Consider the following 27,230-nt stretch of genomic DNA (forward strand, 5'->3'; position numbering starts at 1 on the left):
AGGAGAAATGGGGTACGCTAGTGGGGTTTGTCTATTCCTTAACTAAAGTGCCTCTATATATATTCTTTTCTATTTAGAGCAGGAGAAATTTGATCTGGCTTGTGTTTGGGACTGTCTTTTGAAAATGGCTTTGTTTTACAGTTTAAGGAATGGGCAAGTGGAGGGAGTCACATAAAGGAGCAAGTTTGTGTAGCATGTTCCTCTCGCCCTTTGTAATCATCCTCGTTTTGATATGGCCATCCTGGTAGGCCTCCTTTGCCATTTCCGTTTTTCGTTTCTTTCCCCAAAACCTGTGTGCAGGTCATTCCATGTGCCATTGTTGGAAAAAAGAAAAAAAAACACCTACTTTTTAGATTGGTGCTGGTGTAAGTAGTCACTTTTTCTCTCTTGGGTGTGTATTTTAAAAGTTTTTGTTTGTTTTTTTAAATTAATGCCAAAAAGACAAAGCGTTATAATTTGTAAACTTAATTATATGTCTTGTATCTTATTAGTTTAGTAGTTGGAACCACTTAGTCTTTAGGTGCAAGACTATTGTTACAGTACCAAGAAAAAAATGTTGTATGTGTTATGAGACTGTACATTTTTTTAAATAGCAATATGCAATAAAGAAATGAATTCATTACGTGTACATATATGCTTTCTTTGAGTTATTAAAACAGCAAACTTCTTTGCACTTTCCACCATTAAATTTAAATATTGCAAGTCATTGGTTAATTAGAAATAATACAAACTTGTTCATACTGGACCTAGAAAAGTATAGTTTTCTACTCTGGCAGCATTCAACACATCCACAGACCACCAGATACTACCTCTTTATGAAATTATCCTTTTTGTGTAACTCGGTATGAGTTAAACAGTTTCATAGTGAAACTACTGGTAAAATTATTCAGCTGGAGTATACAAAAGAATCTCTAATCTCTAGAATCAATCTTTTTCATTTTGAAGCATTTCCTTTAAAAAATTACTTTATGATATTGGTCAATATGGGAAGTGTCACCTGTACAGAAGAAGGAATGTGCATTATATCCTCTGAAAATTGGGACTCTCTCTTGGCCTCACATCACTTTGGCTTCCTGGCCATCCTCTACCCAATTTAAAGTCAAGCTGAAAACAAATTATCCTAATTATCCTAGTAGTAGGTTGCTTGAGAATTCAAGGACTTCTGATCTTGGGACTGGACTCATGATATTCTTATAATTATTATCTTTTTATTTAGCTCCTGGATACTGCAGAATATCCAAAAATTTTTGTTCTTCTGCACTGGCGTTCAGATGGGAGAGATCCTTCTCCATGGTAGGGAAATTTTATATTCCTCCCTACAAATGGGGATATACCATTTCCTCTTTACACATTTGAGTGTGGAGCTACATACAGAACCACCTAGACCCTCAGCTGCCCTGGGGTATTGATAGAAACAAGGGAAAACCTGAAACTTTGAGATCATTATGCCTACTTGTATCTCTTCAGTTTTCCCCAGAAAAAACATCACTAGGGAAAATGTGCTTCTGTCAGGGAATGAAGCTATTCAAACCCTCCAGGATTCTGCCCTTTTTCTAAAATTTAACATGGATAATCTTTAATAAACTAGTTTGGATACATTTAATAGATTAAGTTCTGAAAGAGGGAATTTTCTGTGACTTTTTTTAAAAAATAACAAACACCACCTGTTGCCTATCATATGGAAAACTTAAGTCCTCCCAAGGTTTAACAGCTACTTGATACCATTTGGTTCCATAAGCACTAGCTTCAGGAACCACTGAACTGTGTATGGAGAGACTGAAAGAGTTCTTTCATCTGGGTCATTCATGAACCATTATGCTGAGTTCGGTGCTCATTTTCTCCATGAGGTCTATATATATTGGTTTACATCTCTATATCCCTGTGCCCGCTGTTACTGGGAACTCTACTGAAGTCTAAAAGCCTTTTGAGTTCATAATTAAGAAATGGCTTAACATCTATAAATCCTTTATCTTGGAGAAAGCTTGGAACCCCTGGAGGAAGGAAATGTATAAGGAGTTTCATGTTTTCCATAGCAAAGACCAATTACTTTTTACTTGTCTTATAAGGAAAACATCAGATCTAACCTTTGGCCTCTTCCCTGACATGCTTTTGTCCACTGCCATCAGCTGTGTGTTTCCATAGTATCAAACAAACAGCATGAACATGAGATTGTACACTAAGGGGTTTTGACAGTGGAGATCGTTATTTTAATCAAACCTTGAAATATTTTTGTTTTTTATGGGAGAGAGAAAATTTTCCCATGCCATTTAAATAAAGCATGTGTTCTCTCTGCTTCTCTGCCTGTGGTTTTTTTCATTCGGAGGAGGAAGAAAGGCAATAGTTCTGTATTCATCTTACCATCTCCCACTTAATTTACACCCTTTATGGTCATGTGTGGACATTCCTGTGGCAAATGAAGCTGCAATCCCCCCATCAGTGGTGAACATCTCTTGGCATCCTTACCCTCATCCTCCCATCCCACTTCCAATGTAAAAATACTTTCCTAAGTCAAATGAGATTGAGGGGCCACCCTGACTCAGGGATAGGAGGAGTGCCAAGAAAGGAGGTGATCGTGGTGCCAAGCAATGACTCAGGAAGATAGGGTAGCAGGGAGAAGGAGGTGTCTACCAGATGCTAAAAGAGAGAAAAGCCCTGCTCCCTTCAGCAGTACATATACTAAAATAGGAATGATAAAGAGAAGATTATCTTGGACCTGGGCAAGGATGATACACAAATTTGTGAAGCATTTCATATTTTTGGAATCTAATAAAATGGTATAGATGATCTTATCTGCAAAGCAGAAATACAGACACAGATGTAGAGAACAAACATGGATATCAAGAGGGAAAAGGGGAGGGTGGTGGGATGAACTGAGAGATTTGAGATTGATATATATACATTACTATCTATAAAATAGGTACCTAATGAGAACCTACTGTATAGCACAGGGAACTTGACTCAGTGCTCTGTGGTGACCGGAATAGGAAGGAAGTCCAAAAGGGAGGGGATTCATGTATATGTATGGCTGACTCATTTTGCTGTAGAGCAGAAACTAACAATATTGTAAAGCAGCTATATTCCAATAAAAATTAAAATAGAAAAGCTCGTGTACACCTGGCCAGATACGTCCCTACCAAACCCGCCGAGGCTGCCCTCCTCCCTTGCACACACCCACTCGACTAAAACTCTCTTTGTTAACTAAGGGTGCCCTTTGACTTCCCCAGTTTATTCACATCTGGGTGTATTAAAAAAAACAAAACACCCTTTGAGTCTTCAGCCCAGCCTCTAAAAGCTCAGGATTAACTCTAAGACCAATAGGGACCTTGCTGTCCATGTCTCAGCTCTTTACTTTATCTGGGGGGTGGCCACTGGAGGAGGGGAGGCAGAAACAAAGGCAGGGTTGGTCACTAGTGAGCTAGTCACACACAGGCAGTTGACATGATAAACTTTTAGGATTTCCAGACTGAGAGTTTCTGCAGGTTGACTGTCATTAGAAGGCACACAGGAAGAGCCTGCCTTTCCCCCTCCCTCCCTCCTGCTCTCTTCCTTCCCTCAAACCAGTTTCATTAGTTACTCCACCATCATAAAGACCTCATTATTTGGAACTGTCTTAAAAGTTGCAGAAAAACAGTCCTCTCCTATCGCCTTGAATGTGAGATATTTGACCCTGAAATGCACCAGCTGTTTTGTGACCTGACATTTTTACGGCTGGTGAGTTCACACCAAGAGCTTGGCCTTCCAAGTCGGCTAGCGGCACCGCTAGGAGAGGTCAGACTGGCCCTGTTTCACTGGGGTGCTGCTGAAGGATTAATGCAAAGGGGAAGGAGTCTCTACCACGCAATCTGGAGAAATGATGCTTCCAGGGCAACTGGCATAGACTTTCCCTCACAAGCATGCGATGCAGGTGACCCTGACCACTCCTGGAACTATCCCCATTAAAATCCAAACATTAAAATCCTCCCCACAGATGACTGTTCCCAAGCTTCACTGTCCTGATTTCTCTGTGACACACTGGAACCTGATCATTCTTGAGTTGTCTGTTTCTGGTGTACATGAACTGGGACCCTCGCAGACTTCCATAGTACCTCCACTTCCCTTTGTGGGAGCTGGGCAGAGCAGTTCTACAACGTTCCATCAAAGGATGTCATGGCTCTGCCTCAGAGGTCTCTGAGTGCCAGGGAGTCACTGCAGCCCACTGACCAGCATTAAACACACTGTCCTGATGGCATTGTCCAACAGTCACACAACTGCTTAGAGCAGATTATGTTTCAGCAGCAAAGAGGCTCATTCCAGGGTTTCCTTTTGTTTTCCAGGCAGCCGTGGTAACGCGGATCCTCAGAGCCCCCTGGAAGCGGCACTGAAACCACGGGCATTGATTTAGTCATAAAATCAATGCATACCACTGACACGGCTTTTCCCTGTACAGGTTTCAGTGACCTGGGCAGGGTGAAGTTGGAAGAGGAGGAAGGAACAAATCTAACTCACTGGATGGGCTCCTGCTCTCGTCATGGGGGGTGGCCACAGCTGGATGGCGCTGTTCGAGCGGATGCTGCATGTTAGATGCAACCCAAACGCATCCCAGTGAGGAGGCTTCAAAACTGTCTCTGAGGCATCCACTGACAAGAACTTTTTAGCTCACAAATTATGAAGGAGACACGGCAGTGGGCCTCACACATTTGAAGAGGGAGAAGACTTATTCTCTATTTCCCTAGAAGTCAGGGCTGCAACTATGGATGAAAATCACCCACACACTGATTTCACCTCACCTAACCTGTAATGCGTGTGTACTAAGTCACTTCAGTCACATACAACTCTTTGTGACCCATGGACTGTAGCCCACCAGGCTCCTCTGTCCGTAGGATTCTCCAGGCAAGAATACATGAGTGGGTTGACATGTCCTCTTTCAGGGGATCTTCCAGACCCAGGGATCGAACCCACATCTCCTGAGGATCTTGAGTTGCCAGGCAGGTTCTTTACCACTGAGCCACCCTAACCTGTAGAGACACTCCCAACTCCTTCAACTAACAGTGACTGGACAAGCTGCCTCATAAGACACTGAGTCCACCCATCCTCAGAGGCATTCAAATCTCTAGAAAATGGCCATCCTTCCCACTAGGGATGGTGTCAGCAGTTTAGGACTAAATGGCAGGTTGGATAAATGATTTTTTTAAAATTGTTATTTGGAAATAATTTCAAACTTTAAAAAAACTGCAAAAATTAAAATGTCATGAAAAACATCCTATCCCCTTTTCCCAGATTCACTTACTATTAACATCTCGCCCCATTTGCTTGATTTGTTCTCTTGTTCTTGTATGTATGTGTGCACATGTAATTTTTTTTCCCTGAATGATTTGAGGGTAAACTGCATGTATGTGTGCTGTGCTTAGACTCTTTGCAACCCCATGGACCGTAGCCCACCAGGCTCCTCTGTCCACGGGGATTCTCCAGACAAGAATACTGGAGTGGGTTGCCATGCCCTCCTCTAAGGGATCTTCCTAACCCAGGGATTGAACCCAGCTCTCCTGAATTACAAACAGATTCTTTACCGTCCGAGTCACCAAGGAAATCCCAATTGCATGTATCGTGGCCCTTAATTCCTGAATACTAGAGTATGCATTTCCTAAGAACAGGGCTACATTCATAGATAATTTCACATTTATCAGCTTTATAAATTTATATTGATATGTGTGTCTGATCAACCACCCATGTTCCAATTTTGTCAGCTGACATAAGAATGAATGCCCTTTACATCATTTCACCCCTCCAGAAAAGGATCTAGTCCAAGATTCAGATATTGCTTTTAGTTGTCATATCTCTTTAGCCTCTTATACTCATCAGCCTTTGTCTTTCATGACATTGACATTTTTTAACACTAGTCTTGTGGATGGAGAATGGCCACCACAAAGATGACCATGTTCTAGTCCCCAGAACCTGTGAATATGTAATATGTTACCTTACATGGCAAAGAGGGCGTGCAGATGTGATTACAGATCCTGAGATAGGAAGTCTGTCCTGTGTCATCTACGTGGACCCAATGAAATCTTATAAGGGTCCTTATAAGAAAGATGCAGGAGGATCAGAGAAGATGTGAGAACAGAAGCAGAGGTAGTGTGACTTTTGCCTTTGAAGATGGAAGGGGGCCATAAGCCAAGGAAAACAAGTTCTACCACCCCCCCCCACCTGTTTCTTTCATAGTTTTCACTTTTTTTTTTTTTTTTTTTTAGAATTAGGTAATATATTCTCAGCTAGAAGACACCACACATGGTATCAAGAAATCACATCTTGAAACACTTTTGTCCGTCGCTCATAGGTGACATAAGTTCTGATCATCCAGTCAAAGTGTTACCCAATTTCTTCTCTATGTAATTAATTACAGGGTTTTGTTCTTTTTCGAAATTAATAAGCAGTCTGATCCTCACCAAAATAACCCCATAGGTTTAGCATCCACCAGTGTTTTTTTGCTGAAACAATCTTTATAATAATTACAAAGTAATGATATAGTTCAGTTCCAACATTCTCTCTGCATTTACCAGTTGGTCTCAATATTCTACTGTAAGCAAGATCCCTCCTACCTCTTCCACTGTTAATTACCTATGATTAATATGGGCTCATCAAGTCTTGTTTGCTCAGTAATTTTTTTTATGCTCAGATTGTTCTAGATTTGACCAGACTGAACCCTCTTAAGCTTGCTCCTGTGTCCTTGTAACATATCATATTTTTAAAAAACATTTTGTGATTTTCTAACAAAACCAAAGTTTCCAGGTTTATCTTGTACCTACCTTGCCTCAGCCTTGGAGTGAGACATTTCTCCAAGGAATTCTGATGCCTTTCAGTGGGCATATTATTAGAGATCGAGATTTATTTTGCTTCTTGACCCTTTCCACATAGTGAGGAAACATATACGTGTATATATCCATATAACACACACACACAGAAATCTGTGCTGTGCTTAGTCGCTCAGTCATGTCCAACTCTGTGTGACCCCATGGACTGTACTGTGCCAGGCTCCTTTGTCCATGGGGATTCTCCAGGAAAGAATACTGGAGTGGGTTGCCATGCTCTCCTCCAGGGGATCTTCCCAACCCAGGGATTGAACCCAGGACTCCTGAATTGCAGGCAGATTCTTCACCGTCTGAGCCACCAGAGAAGCACAGAAATATACATGTGCATCAAAACAAATATACCCATAAGATGTTTTAGAAATAACTCACACCAATACCTCAAATTCTACTCTATCCCCAAAGGGTCCTCCTTGTCTCCTCTTCTGTATTTATATGTCTCTCCTTCCAGAGTAAGAACGCTAAGTCCTAACCATATCAACACAGTTACTATTTTTGGGGGCTCCAAAATCACTGCTGGCGGTGATTGCAGCCATGATATTAAAAGACGCTTACTCCTTGGAAGGAAGGTTATGACCAACCTAGATAGCATATTTAAAAGCAGAGACATTACTTTGCCAACAAAGGTCCGTCTAGTCAAGGCTATGGTTTTTCCAGTGGTCATGTATGGATATGAGAGCTGAACGATGAAGAAAGCTGAGTGCTGAAGAATTGATGCTTTTGAACTGTGGTGTTGGAGAAGACTCTTGAGAGTCCCTTGGACTGCAAGGAGATCCAACCAGTCCATCCTAAAGGAGATCAGTCCTGGGTGTTCATTGGAAGGACTGATGTTGAAGCTGAAACTCCAATACTTTGGCCACCTCATGCGACGAGTTGACTCATTGGAAAAGACCCTGATGCTGGGAAGGATTGAAGGCAGGAGTAGAAGGGGACGACAGAGGATGAGATGGTTGGATGGCATCACTAACTCGATGGACATGGGTTTGGGTAAACTCCGGGAGTTGGTGATGGACAGGGAGGCCTGGCGTGCTGCGATTCATGGGGTCGCAAAGAGTTGGACAAGACTGAGCAACTGAACTGAACTGAATTGAATATAAAAGAGCTTCTGAATTGCTTCTTACACAACACTACTGAAAACTAATCTACTAAAGAGCACAGAATTTGTATACAGTTTTCTCTTCTACTTCCCCTCCCCACATTCCACTCTTTTCCAGACTGAGAAAGATAATCAAAAAATGTGTGCATAAAATTACTTGGATTGGCTCTTTTTTCCTCCCCCTTTTGTAAGTGTTAAGTAATAGTCACTCAGTCCTGTCCGACTCTTTGCAACTCCATGGATTGTAGCCTTCCCTCCTCCAGGTGATCTTCCTGACCCAGGAATCGAACTCGGGTCTCTGCACTGCAGGCAGATTCTTTACCATGTGAGCCACGAGGTGATAGTAATGTTTTGAAATACACTTAGTTTCATCTGTTTCCATTTTCTTTCAGTTTTAGTTAGGTTTTGTCCCCTTCTTATTCTTATTAATTTTGTTTTAAATATGCAGTCTACTAACATACTTTCAAAGTCAAAACTCTATGAAAAAATATACATAGACTCTCCTGTGTCCCTTTCACTCAACTCTGAAGTTGTAGGTACCCGGCTTTAAAATTTAGTGGAAATGATGCCCAGTTGTGGAAGTGTCTGGCAGTGAAAGTAAAGTCCAATGCTATAAAGAACAATATTTCATAGGAACATGTTTGGAACATGATCAAAGATAAATGGGATGGTGGTCAAACAGGAGACAGCACAAGTGAACATCAACATTTTAGGAATCAGTGAACTAAAATGAATAGGAATGGATGAATTTAATTCAGATGACCATTATATCTACTACTGCGGGAAAGAATCTCTTAAAAGAAATGGAATAATGTTCACAGTCTACAAAAGAGTCTGAAATGCAGTATTTGGATGCAATCTCAAAAACAACAGAGTGATCTCGATTCATTGACAAAGCGAATGATTCAGCATCACAGTAATCCAAGTGTATGTCCCAACTACTAATGCCAAAGAAGCTGAATGGTTCTAAGACCTACAAGACCTTCTAGAACTGAAACCAAAAAAAGATGTCCTTTTCATCATAGGGGACTGGAATGCAAAAGTAGGAAGTCAAGAGATACCTGGAGTAACAGGCAAGTCTGACCTTAGAGTACAAACTGAAGCAGAGCAAAGGCAAACAGAGATTTGCCAAGAGAATGCACTGGTCATAGAAAACACCCTCTTCCAACAACACAAGAGATGACTCTACACGTGTACATAACCAGATGGTCAATACCCAAATCAGATTGACTATATTCTTTGCAGCTGAAGATGGAGAAGCTCTATACAGTCAGCAAAAACAAGACCAGGAGCTGACTGTGGCTCATATCCGTTCCCTATTGCAAAATTCAGACTTAAATTGACGAAAGTAGGGAAAACTACTAGGCCATTCAAGTATGACCTGAATCAAATCCCTTATGATTATACAGTGGAAGTGACAAATGGATTCAAGAGATTAGATCTGAGAGAGTACCTGAACAACTATGGATGGAGGTTCATAACATTGAAGGAAGCAGTGACCAAAACCAACCCCAAGAAAAAGAAATGCAACAAGGCAAAATGGTTGTCTGAGGAGGGCTTACAGATAGCTGAGAAAAGAGAAGCGAAAGGCACAGGAGAAAAGGAAAGATATACCCATCTGAATGCAGAGTTCCAAAGAATAGCAAGAAGAGATAAGACTTAAGTGAACAATGCAAAGAAATAGAGGAAAACAATAGAATGGGAAAGACTAGAGATCTCTTCAAGAAAATCAGAGAAAGCAAGGCAACATTTCATTCAAAGATGGGCACAATAAAGTTCAGAAATGCTAAAGACTTAACAGAAGCAGAAGAGACTAAGAAGAGGTGGCAAGCATACACAGAAGAACGACAGAAAAAAGATCTTAATGACCCGGATAACAATGATGGTGTGGTCAGTCACCTAGAACCAGACATCCTGGAGTGTGAAGTCAAGTGGGTCTTAAGAAGCATTACTATAAACAAAGCTAGTGGAGGTGATGGAATTCCAGCTGAGCTATTTCAAATCTTAAAAGATGATTCTGTGAAAGTGCTGCCCTCAATATGCCAGCAAATTTGGAAAAGTCAGCGGTAGCCACAGGACTGGAAAAGGTCAGTTTTCGTTCCAATTCCAAAGAAGGGTAATGACAAAGAATGTTCACACTACCGCACAACTTCAGTTTTCACATGCTAGCAAGGTAATGCACACAATCCTTCAAGATAGGCTTCAGCAGCACATGAACAGAGAACTTCCAGATATACAAGCTGGATTTAGAAAAGGCAGAGGTACCAGAGAGCAAATTGCCAACATCCACTGGATCATCAAAAAAGCAAGAGAGTTCCAGAAAAACAACTACTTCTGCTTTATTGAGTATGGTAAAGCCTTTGATTGTGTGGATCACAACAAACTGTGGAAAATTCTAAAAGAGATGGGAATACCAGACCACCTTACTTGCCTCCTAAGAAACCTGTATGCAAGTCAAGAAGTAGCAGTTAGAACTGGACATGGAACAAAAGACTGGTTTCAAAATTGGGTAATGTGTACATTGAGGCTGTATGTTGTCACCCTGCTTATTTAATTTATATGCAGAGTACATCATGCAAAACACAGGGCTGGATGAAGCACAAGCTGGAATCAAGTTTTTTGGGAGAAGTATCAACAACCTCAGATATGCAGATGATACCACCATAATGGCAGAAAGCAAAGAGGAATTAAAGAGCCTCTTGATGAATAGAAAGAGGAGAGTGAAAAAAGAAGCTGGCTTAAAATTCAACATTCAAAAAACTAAGATCATGCCATCCAGTCCCATCACTTCATGAAAAATATATGGGGAAACAATGGAAACAGTGAGAGACTTTATTTTTTTGGGTTCCAAAATCACTGCAGACAGTGACTGCAGCCATGAAATTAAAAGACTCTTGCTCCTTGGAAGAAACGCTATGACGAACCTAGACAGCATAACAAAAAGCAGAGACATCACTTTGCTGACAAAGGTCCGTCTAGTCAAAGCTATGGTTTTTCTAGTAGTCATGTACAGACAGGAGAGTTGGACTATAAAGAAGGCTGAGGGCCAAGTAATTGATGCTTTTGAACTGCAGTGCTGGAGAAGACTCTTGAGAGTCATTGGACTGCAAGGAGATCAAACCAGTCAATCCTAAAGGAAATCAACCCATAATACTCATCAGAAGGACTGATGCTAAAGCTAAAATTCCAATACTTTGGCCATCTGATGCAAAGAGCCGACTCATTGGAAAAGACCCTCGTGCTAGGAGAGATTCAAGGCAGGAGGAGAAGGGAATGACACTGACTGAGATGGTTGGATGACATTGACTCAATGGACATGCGTTTGAGCAAACTCCAGGAGATGGTGGAGGGCAGGGAAGCCTGCCATGTTGCAGTCCTTGGGGTTGCAAATGTCAGACATGACTGAGCTTCTGAACAACAACAACAACAAAGTTGTAGGTGCTCAACTTTAACATTTTCTTTTATAATGATGAATATAAGTGTTCACTTATTTTTCCTTCTTTTTTGCACAAAAGGTAGTATGCTCTTTTGCAGTGAGCCTTTACGCTTAAAATCTGCTGGAAATTACTCCATATTGATTCACACAGATCTTCAACTTCATTAATGTTTGTGGCTGCATTGCATCCCATTGTGTGTACTGAATGTGTGTGTGTGTGTGTGTGTGTGTGTGTGTGTGTGTGTATTAAGTTGCTTTAGTCATGTCCAACTCAGCGATTCTGTGGACTGTACCCTCCCCAGACTCCTCTGTCCATGGGATTCTTCAGGCAAGAATACTGGAGTGGGTTGCCATGCCCTCCTCCAGGGGATCTTCCTGAGCCAGGGATCAAACTCGCATCTCTTATGTCTCCTGCCTTGGCAGGTCAATTCTTTAGCACCACCTGGGAAGCCCCTGATTAAACATAGTTTATTCAACCAATCTCCAAAATTTTCCAGTTACATATATCATTGCAATAAATAACCTTGTGCTTCTCTATTAATTATTATTGGAGGTTTATTTCTAGTATAAATTCCTAGAAGTGGGATCACTAAGTTGAAGAGTAAACACCTAGGTCATTTTATTAAAGATTGTGAAATTCCCCTCAGAGGGGTTGTACCATATTGCGTGCCTTCCAGCAATGTGTCGGTATGCCTAATGGATTCAATCAGTTCTTACAATTTCCACTGTTACCCGCCCTCACCAGCAACAAAGCACCGTCATTTCTCCTCTGGACTATGGCAGTGGCCTCCTAACTAGTCTCTGTGTTTCAGCCTTTTCCCCCCATAATCTATTCCTAACACAATAGACAAAGTGATGTTTTCAAGGTGTATGTAAAATCACTGCAGTCTGCTGAAGCCCTGCCTAGCTATCTCACTTAGAATAAATGCAGCAATTCTCACAACAGTATCTTTGGTCCTAAATGGTCTGGATGCCAGCCCGGCTCCATCACCCCTCTGACCTCATCTGTCCCCATTACTTTCCCTCTTTCTCCCTTTGCTTCCTCTTCTTCCTTGACATACCAAGTGCTGACCTACATCAGAGTCTTTGCACTTCTGTTTCCTTTGCCTGAAACACTCTTCCCTAAGCTACCACATCACTTTCTCTGTCATCTTCTTGAGAGTAATTTTCTTTTTTTTGTCTATGTCATATGGCTTGCAGGATCTTAGTTCCCTGACTAGGGATTGAACCCAGGCCCCAGGCAATAAGGATGTGGAGTGCTAACCCGTGGACCGCCATGGAATTCCCTGAGATTTTGCTTCTAATGTAACCTTCTTGCCACTCAATTTACAATTACAATCCACACATATCCTAGCAACCATCCCTGTTCTCTGCTCTCCTTCATAACACTTATCATATATTTTACATACTATTTTTTTTTTATTATGTCTCCTGCTCCAACTCCACCCATTAAAATAAAAGCTCCATGAAGTCAGCGGTATTACTCTGCTTTGTTCACTGAGGATTCCCAGCACCTGGAACAAGGTCCGTCATACTAGAGGATCTCACGCTGTGCGTTAGATTGAGTGATTGACTTCAATACACCATTCTCTTTGATAGGTCAAATATGCAAAAAGCAGAGATGATGTGACTAACACAACTGATGAGGCAATTACCAATACATTTTCTACAAAATAAATCTTTGTTGTAGGGACTATTGTGTGCATCGTAGGATATTCAGCAGTGGCTCTGGCCTCTACCTTCCCAAGTTGTGACAACCAAAAATGTCTCCAGACACTGCTAAGGGTCCCCTGGGGAGTACTATTTCTCCCAGTTGACACCCACCCATCTATGCTTATGTTCCTAAAATTAAGCCATATGTGCACAAAAAGAGCAGAATTTAATAATAAAAGTTTAAACAAAAGATATCACCATCATTTGGGAAGAAGATTTTTTCAAGAAATACTGGGTCAAAAGTTAACCAAAACTACATCTAAGTTCTGTTTATAATAGGGTTGCCAGACAAAATACAGGATCCCAAATTACATTATAATTTCAGATAATAATAATTTTTTAGTGTAAGTATGTCCTATGCAATATTTGAGACACATTTACACCAAAAAGTTTAACTTTTGTTTATCTGAAATTGAAATTTAATTGCAGAGTTTGGGTATGTTACTTTCTAAATGTGGCAACTCAATAAAATAATGAGTATATACATTGTTATCTTAAAAAATACAGCTATAATATATAGAATACAGCCCAAATTCAAAGGCAAAGTTATGTATGTTGATGCTTTCATTTCTTAACAAAAGAAATGACTAAAGATGAACTAAAAGTTTAAACAATGAGAAAAGCGCAAAATAAACTGAAAGAAAACAAAATTAGTAATCTAAAGGAATGTCTCACACCTAAGTTAATTAAAAGAAGAACTCTTGCCCACTCTAGTTACAGCCTTGATGGTAAGACTGTAATACTTGGAGACACGGGATTCTTGGGGAGTGCTCAATACATTCTGATGACTCTACATCTACTCAGCCCTTTTCTGGGTGCCCTATCTCTGTCTTCTGTTGGTATCTTTTTTCTTTAGATATAAGACCACATGTCTTTGCCGTGCTATGTAATGTCCATCAGATTTTGTCTGCAGCCTTTGATCTTTTGACTAGAGGAAGCTCTTTAGTCACAAGTATGGACATTATTGCATACCCTGGTGACTGCAGAAAAGGCCTACTTTGTGTCCATTTAGTTGATTCAGTTGGATTAACTGAGATTGAGTGATTCTCATTGTCTCTCTCATACATTCTCCATCATTATCTCTACAGATGAGTTCAGTATTTTCAAGGCATTTCTCTCCTACATCCTTTTAGACGTGTTCAGGATGAGATGGTTAGATAGCATCATCAACTCAATGGACATGAATCTGAGCAAACTCCAGGAAATAGTGAGGGACAGGGGAGCTAGTGCAGTGCGGTCCACAGGGCTGCAAAGAGTCAGACACGACTTAGTGCCTGAACAACAACAGGGAGATGGCAACACCTCCCTGAAGGCATGGGTACTCAAGACATGAACCTGTAAGTGACTGGACTCCTTGAAGGGAACAATTGTATCAACCAACTTTGAGAACCAGGAATGCGGACAAAGAAGTAAGGCCTATTGTGTATGATTGACTATTACCATACGGTCATTTCCCAAGCCATGTTCTTCTTATCAGTGGTGGCCCTGCTGCAAAATTTCAGTTCGAAAGAGCATTACAAGGGGAAAAAAATCCCAACCTTTATGTAGCATTTCCTAGGTAGTAAACACAGGATTTCCTGCATCTGAAATGACTTCAACCAATTGCTTGCTCCTTCGAACATGGCCTGGTGACAAATTTGGACACGGTTCCATTAAGCGCAGATAAGCTTGTTGATTGAAATCTCCTCTAGCTGAGCAAGGGGTTTGGCCATGTGTGCAGAAAGTTCACACAGCTGTCCATCCCCACGGGCCTGCGAGCTGCAGAAATGAGTTTTTATCTCATACTGATTCCTGCTTGGTCTTAGTATTTCTTGGGTTTCCATGGCCCCCCAAGGAGACTAGAGGTGCTGAATCACCTGTTTCTTCTGAGAGCTCAAGAAGGCAGCATGGAGGGTTAATGCTGAGCCTTTGAACACGATCGTTTGTGAGAGGGAAGGGAAACTTTCCAACTCACACTCTCCACGGGAAGGAAGTGTGTTCAGTGGAGGGGCCGGAATCCCTCTCTCTTTCTCTGACATAATTCTGGTCACACCAGGATAATTTGTAAATCTGCATTAGAAGCAGTTCCTTTGCCCATTTCCCATTCCTAATAAGGTGCTTGTGATGAACTAAGTGAGTGGAATTCTCTCCCCAGACTTCAGCCCCTCTTTGTTTTAAAATCCTTTAGTGAGCTGCTGCCGGAAGCGTGGGGTTTCGTAACTCCCAAGATGCAGTGTTGGCCTGGAACACATCTGTAGTTTAGTCATCACAATGATGTTTCAAAGAGTCACAGCAACCTCTCCCATTTGCCAAAGGACAGAGGATATACGGGATTTTGATTCTGTAATATTCTATAGAAATATGGTATCCATGCCATTATGTGGGAGGCACTGGAGAGGAAGCCTTTTCAGGAAAAGCCAGGTGAGTCTTTGGGGTGAGGATCTGTAATAGTTCCATCATGTTGCCTCAGTTGCTGTCAAATATAAATACCAGCTGTGTACCTGGACATAATCCCCGTGGCATGCCTGTGCTCACAGACCACAAATCTGCAGCTTTAGTGAATCAGTGAATTGCTACCGTTCACTTCCTTAGTCCCTTTGGGCTTGGTTGTTGAGAATCAAGAACTATCTGTTTACCCTATCTCCAAGTTTTAATGAATTTATGAAAATGAACTCATTAAAATATGGCTGTATAAGTTTGCATGATTAACATTTCAGAGGAAACTTCATTTTAGAATAATAAGTATCATTTAATAAGGCTAGGCACTACACTAAGCATTTGTCCTAAAACAACCCAATAAAAACCCAGGGACTCGTATTTTACAGAGGAGGAAACTGAGGCTCAGGAAAAGTAAGAAAATGTACCCAAGGGCACACAAAATTCAAACATAATCTGACCAAAAGTCTGAGACTTTACAAATATTTAATCTTAAAAATTTGCAAAAGACACTGAATTGCCCACCTGATACTTTTTTTTTCACTTCTATGTTGATGATGCTATTCTCTGAGATTAAAAATTGAAACTAGAACAGAGCTTGAGGCCATTTTGACTCACTGTTGCAAGTGGGAATTTTCTGATGGTGGAACAGTAATCCTAGAATCTGGAGGCTGGAGGAGACATCAAAGGGCTACTGTAGTGGACACACAAGTTTCAGTGTCCTACTGTCAGCTCCTCTTTCTTCTCCTAACCATCCTCTTCCACCAGTGCGGGGCCAATCAGAAGGCTCCCACACTCCTAAATCGAAGCATGGACATGTGGCCCAAGCAAGGCACACAGAGCTGAGGAATGCCAAACCTGGTTCCAGTGACAGGCCCTGAAGAGACTGCCATTAGCTCTTGCTGTCCAGAACTCAGGAGCTTCTAGTCCTTTCTGAAGCTTAGCTCTTCAGCTTTCTCAGCAATTCGAAGAATGGGCCAGAGTCAGATTCTGCTGCTTGGAACTGAAGAATCCTACAAATGTCTACTCTGGGGGTGTTCAAAGGACTGAGGGGCCAGACTCTGCTTCTGCTTTAGCAAAAGGACTGTTTGAACCAAAGATTTTGCTTTTAAAGTTTGCAAAGTCTTGTCTAAGCACCCTTTGTCCTTGATAGTTTAAACCGTGACCATCTAGCTCAGTTCTTGGGGCCTATAATTTTTATTTTGCAAACGGGGGCTTCCCAGGTGGCGCTAGTGATAAAAGATCTACTTGCCAATACAGGAGACTAGGGGTCTACCCCTGGGTGACAAAGATCCCCTGGAGTAGGAGATAGCAACCCGCTCCAGTATTCTTGCCTGGGAAATTCCACAGGCAGAGGAGCCTGGTGGGCTCCAGTTCACGGGGCCAAAAAGACTGGAATAGGACTGAGCGACTGAACACAGCACATTTTGCAAATGAATTAAAATATGAGGAAAGGGTGGCACCTTGGGAGCCCCTTTAATCTCACCATCATCTGTACACAGTCAAGACAGATGGGAACAACTGCCGCCCCAACACACCCCACTGCCAACACTTTCAAACTTGCTTCCAAATCATGTCTGAACTTTCCTTTAAACAACTTATTATAACCAGCAAACTGTACGACAGCACATTCTTTGTATACACATTCAATGTTGGCAGCTTTTCTTATTTCCTACTCCATGCCTGTCAAAAGAGATTTGCTCAATAATTTCTTCTTTAGAGCTATTGAATCTGAAATTTATAAAATTTTAAGGAACCCTTCCAAATTCAAGACCAAATCTAAAGAAGCTGATCAGAATCTTAAAGCTACATTCCTCCCTATTCTTCACACTATCACTTTTCAAAAAGGCAAAAATCTAAAGCTCCTTGTGAAAAAAGAAAAACAGAGGCTCAAACCTAACTCAGTTTTTTGGCTTGAGATGAAATGTAATCTTATGTTTAGCAGTGAATATCTGGGGTTTGTTTGTTTTTTTTTTTTTGGTCAAAAATAGATTTCTCCTCTTTTCTATTTTTATAAATGAGCTAAAAAGCAATGTGAACAATTGAAGGGCATCTAAAGAGCTATATCAGGGTTGGGAGGTTTATGGCAATGGTGGTTGGAATAGATAGTCCTCAGGACAGGAACAAATTGAATTCCAAAAGTTCAGATGGAAGTTCGTTTTTAAAACTTGAAACATATTTTCCATTGGAAATCGTATTTAAAATGATAACTGTATCCTAAAAGTTATCCTACAAAGGGCTTTCAGACTACTCAAAGAGTCCTGACACTCCAGTAAATCGTCCTGGTTCATATGGTACGGAAAGGAACTTGCTGAAATCTGATACCTCTTTCTTTACCCCTCACCCTAGCTTCCCAGCCCGCTTTGCTTCCCTAGATCTCCTCTGGGGACCCCTCTCTGGCTTATACTTCCTCCAGGTGCCACTACCCTCAGGTCACCTGTAGCAAAATTACACCAGGGGCTTATTAAAATGAAAATTACTAAGCCCTATCTCTTACATAGAAATTTCTATGAGTGGTGGATTTGTAGAAGGGCTCTGCATTTTAACCGGCTCCCCAGGTGATCCTTTTACACACTGAGGCTTGAGAGCTGCTGCCCTAAGTGTTCTGCTTTCCAACTGCCTGCTTTCACCTCCACCCCAAATCCAAGTTTCTGTTCACTGCAGCTCACTGCTCTCAGCTCAAGTGCAGATGACAGCAATAGATTAATGTAAGTTTATGGAATACTTGGGTGATGGAATCCTCAGAGTTCCTGCCCTCTTAGCTACCTGTGAAAGCCCCTGATAATCATTTTTAACAACTATGTATATTTCTTTTCAGATGGAGCTAGACAATTGTGTGTGTGTGTGTGTATGGCAGGGGGCAGGAGAATTGGAATTATGTACGTGGAGAGATTTTTGCCCTACTTTAAAAAAACTTAATCAAATGTATTTTCCAACCTGTTAGGTATTTTGTGACAATAGAATTTTAAATGATTACTTAACATTTTAATTTTATGACAAGTTTTTTGACAAGTTTCCTATCTGTTGAACATGTGTCACCATCACAAATAAGGCTCTGATGAATATTCTTGTATACAGTCTTTGACAGAATCTCTCTGTTCACCCTTGGGATTCATTTCTGGAAATAGAATTCAGAGTTTCTCACTGCACACTGCCAAAATGCCCTCTGGAAGAAATCGTACCAGTTAACGTTCCCAGAGGCTGGGTGTGATAGTTCCCTTCTACTGACTGCACCACCACCAATATTGAGCCATTTCAGGATTAGGAAACTTTCAGGCACTTTTCTTTTTTTACATGAGGGATGATCCAAGCTGTGACTTCAAAGAATAAGGGGATAAGGAAGAGAGATCAATTGGAGCTGTGGGCAGAGTCCCAGAGTGTGATTCAGGAGCTGGGGCCTTGGTACCTGGACTTTGTGACTGTCAGTCTGTCTGAGTCTCTCTGTGAACCGCACCCATAGGAAGGCTGAATGGATCATAAGGCCACAATCCAAGCAGAACCACTCACCTGGCAGTGCCTCTCCTACATTTCCAGGCAGTTAATCAGTGGTTCGCACATGTTTGGGTAAGAACAACACTGGCAAATTAGAATTTCCTACATCCACCCAGAGATCCCAATTCAGTCATCACGAGGTACAAAGGAAACTGTTTCGTTACAATCCCCATGTGAGTCTACCACCAGTGGCCTGGAACCTCACTTGGAGAAATATTTAACTAAAGGAGGGGATGATCATCTCTGGAGGGCCAACCATATAAACACAAACTTAGGAAATCACTACAGCATTGCTCTTTCCAAGAGGAATCCATCCTGAACGGCTTCACAATATTATAATGATTCTTTTGCTCTGTATCAGAGGGCCCCAGTGTTTTTGGGACCAGGGACCAGTTTCATGGAAGGCAATTTTTCCATAGACCAAAGGTGGAGGGCAGGGGTAGAGAGCTTGGGGATGATTCAAGTGCATTACACAGACCCTGCTGCCGCCGAACTGACAGGAGGCGCAGCCCAGCCGGTAATGCAAGTGATGAGGAGCAGCTGTAAATACAGATGAAGCTCCACTTGCTCGCCTGCAACTTACCTCCTACTATGTGGCGCAGTCTGTGGCCTGGGGGTTGGGGACCCCTGCTCTACATTAAAAGAGACACCTACCCTTGAATGATGTGCTACTCCAACTCACCTAGCTTTCGGTCCACCCCCTAGGGCTCGGTGTTTTTAACTGTTCACAGTGGTAGCTTATCAGGTCATCTTTCCTCCTCCAGCCTCCTTCATGAGCACTAAGCTAGTTTGGTGCCGAGTAGTGCTCACCAGAAAGAAATGAGAGCAAATGCTGGCAAAGACTTATACCCTCTGTGGTATAAAAGCAGCTTGTGAAATAAAGGCTGTAATAGAGGTAGAGCCCAGGTACCTCCCGCCATCCCAGGAAAGAGCTCTGAGGCAAATCGCCTCAGCCTGGACAACAGTGAGGAGAAAATCTGCATTAGCATCCAGGCTTCCCATTTGCCAGTTCCAATTACCATCTCAGTGTGTGCTTGAAGGGTCTCTGTCAACACTGCTCAGATCTGAATTCAAGTTCAAGGGAGATAAAAAGAGTTTGCAGATCTGAAGTACAGGCACACCTTAACCTCAGGCAAAGTAGGTGGTTACCCACATCCGTGGGCTGAATTGCATCCCTTCAAAATTCACAGGAGTCCCTTGGACAGCAAAGAAATCAAACCAGTCAATCCTAAAGGCTATCAACCCTGAATATTTATTGGAAGGACTGATGCTGAAGCTGAAGCTCCAATATTTTGGCCACCTGATGCGAAGAACCAACTCATTGGAATCAAGACCCTGCTGCTGGGAAAAATTGAGGATGAGATGGTTGGATGGCATCACGACTCAATGGACATGAGTTTGAGCAAGCTCTGGGAGATGGTGAAGGACAGGGAAGCCTGGCACGCTGCAGTCCATGGGGTCGCAAAGATTCGGATACAACGGAGGGACTGAACAACAACAAAATTCATATGTGGGAGACCCCATCCCTGGCACCTCAGAGTATGACTGTCTTTGGAAATACGATCTTTAAAGAGGAAGAGGTAACTGAGGTTAGATGAAGTCACTAGGGTGGGCCCTAATCCAATATGATTGGTAAGAAGAGGCAATTAAGACACAGGTGCACACAGAGGAAAGGCCCTGTGAAGATGGAGAGAGAAGAAAGCCGCCTAGAAGAGGCCTCAGAATGAAATGAACCCTGTGGATGCTGGGGACTCAGACTCCTGATCTCTACAATCAGAAGAAAAAAACGGTTCTATTGTTTAACTGACTGTAGTCTGCAGTACTTGGTTGTGGCAATCCCGGCAAACTGATATGCTCACTATAGTATGATTTGAACAACTCTCTCTCCTCTTGATGCCCAGAATATTCCCATGAGAGGCAGCTGGTCCTCTGGCTTTGGCTATTCAGTTTAGTAATCTCTTAACATTAAATACACACACTTGTAGCTCCTTCTGAGCCAGGCAGCTGGTTTACTCATCTCTATTCTCAGACTGCATATCAGAATCTCAATCTAGTGGAATTCAACAAACATTTATTAAGTACTAATTATATGTCAGACAAGCAAAGTGATAAATACTGTAAAATATACATGTAACCGTGGTATTTGAGAAACTGACTGTCTGGGGAGGGAGAATGATGCTTGGTCTAAGGGCTGTGATGGAGCGAGTTTTGGGAGGACAGAGGTGGAGATGATGAATTTTGCTTGAGGGAGCTGAGGAGGCTCCACAGAAAAGGTGAGTTTGAAAGGATGAGTAGGAGGTTTGCAGACGAAGAAGAGGGAAATTCTGACTAAATGGAATGGTATGTGCCCAGACGCAGCAGTATCAGATCAAGTGTGTTTGGAAATGATGAGAACCTCAGCGGGGCTGGAGTATAAGATTGTCGGAAGAAACTCAAAGGGCCACAGGCACCATCGTCAGGATGGCGGGCAGGACAAAACCACTTGGCTTTGTGCATGTTGGTCAGGGGTCCTCCAGGCTCCCTAGACTCTTTCAGCATGTCTGCAGCACGTGGATGGTCCCTGCCATTCCAGCTCTTAAGAATACAGGGAGGCCAGCATCAGAACCCAAGTCTCCCACTTCATCTTCCCACGCTTGGCTTTCCCTCCTGGGGAGCTGGAAAGGAGCCAAGTAAGAGATGCGGACTGAGCTAGCCCCTAACATCTGCTCAGGAGAACATAATATCTTTATTGCTGTCCTTGTGTCCAAGGTTCAGTCAGCTTGTCAGAAACTCTGATGCTGTTCCTACTCCTTTCTGTGTGGTCACACCAGAATCTGTGTCTTTTGGCGAATATCTGATACTCTTCCTATTTATAACTACTTCCCGTGTTATTCACTTATAGGGCTTCTGGAGTCCAATGTTCTGTCAAATCTCAGTTGGCTGGGAGTACGCAATAGTCATTAACACCACAGCTGGTTTTTTTTTTTTTTTTTTTTTTTAATAGCTTCCATGTATAGCTCAGTTGTTAAATATTCTTAGATAAGTTTAAAACTGTGTTAAAACACATATATCTAGCTGGGTAAAAATGCTCATTTGTGTTAAGCGCCTTTTAAAATTAAAATACCAAAGCTAAAAATAAAAGTTCATCATTATCCAAATGGTAAAATATTCATTTTTGCCTTTTCAAGTATAGAAGAGTAAAAAGTATTTTTGAAAATGTATTTCCTGTCTGATCTAAACCAAAGCATAATCTTTGCTCAAAGTAAAATATCCTAGGGCTCTGTGCAAAGAACCAAATAGCTTTTCCGTTTCATCTCTTCTGCTTCCTTATAATCTATTTCAAGAATAAGAAAGTTTGGTAGTTGCCTATTCAAGTGTTGAATTTCTTTTCTATACAGAATTTTTAATACCTTATGTAAAAATTGACTAGCATGTCTCTTAATTCCATAATAATCCTTGATATCACTTTAAAATAATAGCATCATTGAAATGTAATTCACACAACATAATTCACTCAGTTGAAGTGTGCAATTCAATGGCTTTTAGTATATTTACTAGATTGTGTAACCATCACCACAATCAATTTTAGAATATTTTCATTACTCCAAAAAGAAACCCCACACCCTTTAACTGTCACTCCCTATCTCCCCTCATTCTCTCCCCTCAAGCCCTAGGCAACCACTAATCAACTCTGTGTTTATGGATTTGCCTGTTCTTGACGTTTTCTGTAAATGGAATTATACAATATACAGTCTTCTACGAATGGCTTCTTTTACTTAGCATATTTTCAGAGTCCATCCATGTTATAGTATGCATCAGAATTTCATTCCTTTCTATTTGAGTAACTCAATTGTATAGGTATTTATATACCTATTTTGTTTATCCATTCATTCGTTGACGGACACTGAACTGTTTCTACATTTTGCCTGTTATGAACAATACTGCACAAGGTTTTGCATGAACATGTGTTTTCATACATTTTCTATGGAGTCAAATTGCTAGGTTCTATCATTTTGAGTGCTTTTCCATGTTGAACACCCTCAGATTTCATAACAAATGAAAAGAGGGGAAGATACTGGTTAATGTTGTGTCCATACACACAGGAAAGAGTCCACTTTGTTACCAACATCACTACATAATTCTCTGGCCAAGACAAGAACTGAGTAACAACTCATCTCTGACTTATAGAAAGGCAGATAAGGATAGGGTCTATTTGGGGAGTTCAGATTTAAATTTTCTCAATGCTCCTTACTAACCGTAACACTTTAGGCAATCTCAATTTCCTCATTTGTAATATGGGCAAAATAATACCATCATACGGTACATGGATTAAATGAAGTATTTTTAAATGTTTATCATTGTATCTAAAACATAGTAAGTGATCAATAAAAAGCTGGTTTCAAGTGGTTTGGTTGGAATACAAGTAGAGATAAGGGAGCAGAAAGTAAGTTGGGCTCATAATGCATAGAGACTTCATGTGGGCAATGAGAAGCTGAATGTTAGATCCCTACGCAGTAGGAATCACAAAGATGCTGGTGTAGGGGAGCACCAACATTAGAGCTGAGTGTGGGCAAGAGTCTGTGGAACGGGATAAAGTTGGGCTGCTCTTCAGAAGGCTATTGCAGGAGTCCTGGGAGAAGCTAATAAGGGTCTGAGATAAAGCAGAAAGCATAAACATTTAAGTGGGGAGTCTATCTGAAAGTCTTTCTATGAAGGCAGACTATATAGAACACAGAGACTGCTTAAATTTTGAAGGCAAAAGAGAAGCTGAAGCTTTTAAGCCTGTACCCAAGAGAATAGTGATGTCATTAACAAGGAAGAATGGTTAAGAGAAAAGATAAGTTCAGCTTCGGCTCAGAGAGGTTCGAGGTACCTGTGAGACATGAATGTGAAGGTGTTGAGCAGACAAATAGAAATGGGGACTAATCATGAAAGGGTCCAGGAGAGAGATTCTGGAGGTATCAGTACCTGCCAAGAATGTGGGGAGCACTGTGGGTGACGGATCTTCACGGGAGGGTTGAAATTGCCATCAAGAAGAGAAGGCCAAGAACTGAGGAGAGATGGATGAAACCTGTCTCACATGCCTAAGGAAGTTACCAACAGGAAAATCCTTTTCAGCTGTCAAGTCCTGCAAAGACTCAAATTGATGAGGAAGAGAAGAAGGAACAGCTGCTGTGGAGAAGGTCAACCAATGGTGCAACTGGGATTGATTTTTTGATGGTTCTGCTGCTGCTGCTGCTGCTGCTGCTAAGTCGCTTCAGTCATGTCCGACTCTGTGCGACCCCATAGACGGCAGCCCACCAGGCTCCGCCGTCCCTGGGATTCTCCAGGCAAGAACACTGGAGTGGGTTGCCATTTCCTTCTCCAGTGCATGAAAGGGAAAAGTGAAAGTGAAGTCGCTCAGTCGTGTCCGACTGTTAGCGACCCCATGGACTGTAGCCTACCAGGCTCCTCCGTCCATGGGATTTTCCAGGCAAGAGTAGTGGAGTGGGGTGCCATTGCCTTCTCCGTGATGGTTCTGAGAAACAGTCAAATGAAATAATCACACTGCTAGTCCTTGGAAAGGATATGGTAACAAAGGAGCCATTAAGCCAAGCTATTTTTGACAAGAGATTTTCTCCTCTATGCCTCAAATAACCAGGTTGATCGGTCCAATGTTCCTGATTATTCCAACTGCATTTTAAGTCTGCATTTTCAGTCATGCTTCCAAATTAGAGTGACGATTCTTGGGGGCTTCTATGACAAGGCACTTGTGGAGGAATCGATAGTGCTATCCACTGTCCCTTTTAAGGAGACAATTTCTAGAACAAACTTTTCTCCATCACACATTTTGCATCAAGTCTTCAAAATATAAATAGTTCCACATTTGAAAGTTTGCAGTCAGTCAAAGGATGATGGTCTGTTGGTGACATTTGCCTTTTAATTTCTAGCAAAATCTTACTCCATGTCTCCCCAGATTCATTTGGTCAGAACCTGAGACTAGAGGAGGGTAGGACCCAGAAAGACAGGAGGCCGCTGTGCCCTCAAGTTTTCCAGGTGCTAGCACTCAACACCTGTAATCACAATGGTTTTTCACAAGGACCTTGAGAGATCCTTCTGAGATCCTTTGTCTCTAATTTTCAGACAAAAAAATGGTGACTAAGTTAAAGCTGACCAAAGTCAAAAGCTAGTTAGTGGCTGAGCTATAAGTTGAACGTATATTTGTCTAACTTGTGTTTTTTCTAGTAAGTAATTTCTTTTCTGTCAGGTATGTGAAGATCCCTACACTGTTCACCACCGTGGTCCCCAATGCAGTAATACTCATACTCTCTAGGTGATGGCATAGCTGCGCTTCATGGCATTGGATCCCCCCTACCCTAAACTGTTTAGTATCTCATCGTTTATACTACATTCACCTTTTCATACATTTTTCTGGATACATTTTCTTTTCAAATGCCTCTATGATTGAATGAAAGAAAACTACACCTATTTCAGCTTAAATATTTTTCCTATGCCCTTCTTAGATAAACCTGTGATAAGAGAAGCATTAAAATAGATTTTGTGTCAATGAAAAAGTGAGTCTCAGATATAAATTACATAAATAGCTTTCCATAATCAGGATTGCAAAAGTGAAAAAGACACATTCGAAAATATTTAGCAACGAAGTTCTATTCTAAGAATGTAAGAATTACTAATAGTTGCATATTTTAGTTGCTTGTGGATAATGCAAGTATAACAGCCATTTTGTACAAAACATTCTACAAATCAGAGCAAACTAGGAATTCACGTGCGAATTAAGTTATGAATTTAATAGCTTTTATGGTTCCTCCAAATAATACACTAAAAAGTCTTCCTTTTATATGTACTTCCCCAGGGAAGTACATATACAGTAAAGCATGCCTAGTGAGATCTGTAATTTGACTAAAATAAATCACTAGTTGCCAACATTAAGGGGAAACAGTAATTTATTGGGCTGTAGTGAATTCAAGTTTTTTAAATTATAGTCTGTCCTAGGGGTAAACTATCCCCATACAAATGCATTTACAAGAAAATTATTGGAAAAGTTCGGAAGCCCAGGCATTTAGTATATTTTGCAGTGACATAGTATTTTATTACTGTCGTTATTTGCCCAAGTTAAAGTGCTTATCAGACTTGATCTCAGCCACAAGAAAGTTTAAATAGTAAAAGAAAAAGTAGTGTTCATTCCAACAATATTCCTGGTTCTTCATATTTGAGGTGTTCTAAAGTTTTCTAAGCTTTTTATTACACTAATTCTCAAAAACATCTCCTTTCCTAAATAAAGAAGGACTTTAAATATACAGATTTACAAGCTGTTTGACTTGGGTAATTTGTAAATTAGGTTGGAACTAAAAATGAACCACCACGTTTTATTAAAACTAGTGTCCCGTCTCTGTGGGGGATTTTCTTCTGCCTGGCCAGAGTATATTTGGAAACTTTTCCTTTTATGGCTTTAAAGAGAGTTCAACCCTATGCACACGCTCACAAGCTCAAACAGAGTTGTGTGGTTTTGTACATCAGCCCCCATGAGCTTCACTTCGTTTTCTAGCCAGCCAGCCACAGCCCAGGGTCCTTCACGTAATCGCCCTCGTGCTCGTACCCACATCTCTTGAGCACCTGGCACAAACTCCTTCCCTTGAGTTAATCTCATTGTCAACACCCTACCAAAGGCTTCTATGTCCTAACAGCACACACACACACACAGTGATGTGGGTTAGAGTCATGGCAACTTCCTGTCCTCTGACTGCCCCCTCCCGCTGTCCCCCAGGAAACCCCTGGCCCTCTCTTCCATCCTCTATTGCAAACCTCCTCTCCACATCCTGCACTCTCAGTCCATGACCTCCCCATCTGCCCTTCACTCATCTTCATTCTTTTCCTTTCCTTTCCAGGAAAAAGCCTACTTCCTCCACCTTCTCAGGAACCTTGCCCCATTAATAATTCTCTCTCTAGTCTGAATGTTCCCTCCTTGGTTGATTTTTTCCCATTAGACACAGAATCTTCTGGATTCTTCAGCATCTTCCTGGTCCACTCCTTTAGGGCTGGCAGCCCTTAAATATAGGTGGCCCCAGGATCCTTTGCAAAGCTCTCTTCATTACCCTCCACACTTTCCTATGGTTTCCCCATATTCACCTACAACGTCAGGGTCTAGTGAGGAGACAGAACCACACCAGTTACTTTAACTGAGATACATTAATATATAGAATTGTTACCTAGGCATAAAGTCGTTAACTAGTTAACTGAAAGGGTGACAAGAGAACTCTAA

The 27,230-nt window shown here is 41.5% G+C and overlaps 1 protein-coding gene, 1 long non-coding RNA gene and 1 other non-coding gene across 7 annotated transcripts in view; 1 reads left to right on the forward strand and 2 right to left on the reverse strand.

Annotated features, from left to right (window-relative positions):
* L3HYPDH (trans-L-3-hydroxyproline dehydratase) overlaps positions 1-27,230 on the reverse strand; it is a 132,266-nt gene that overhangs the window by 44,403 nt on the left and 60,633 nt on the right. The window lies entirely within an intron of this gene.
* On the forward strand, positions 2,655-2,758 carry LOC145515933 (U6 spliceosomal RNA). Its single transcript, XR_014061137.1, has one exon. It is a non-coding gene; the product is annotated as a U6 spliceosomal RNA (small nuclear RNA).
* Positions 6,203-16,871, reverse strand: LOC145513411 (uncharacterized). The gene is made up of 3 exons (XR_014059374.1): positions 16,025-16,871; positions 10,964-11,813; positions 6,203-7,903 (listed from the first exon to the last, which is right to left on the reverse strand). It is a non-coding gene; the product is annotated as an uncharacterized LOC145513411 (long non-coding RNA).

Source organism: Giraffa tippelskirchi, chromosome 7, assembly GCF_054371585.1.
Source record: "Giraffa tippelskirchi isolate mGirTip1 chromosome 7, T2T-mGirTip1v1.2.pri, whole genome shotgun sequence".
Taxonomy (NCBI): Eukaryota; Metazoa; Chordata; class Mammalia; order Artiodactyla; family Giraffidae; genus Giraffa; species Giraffa tippelskirchi.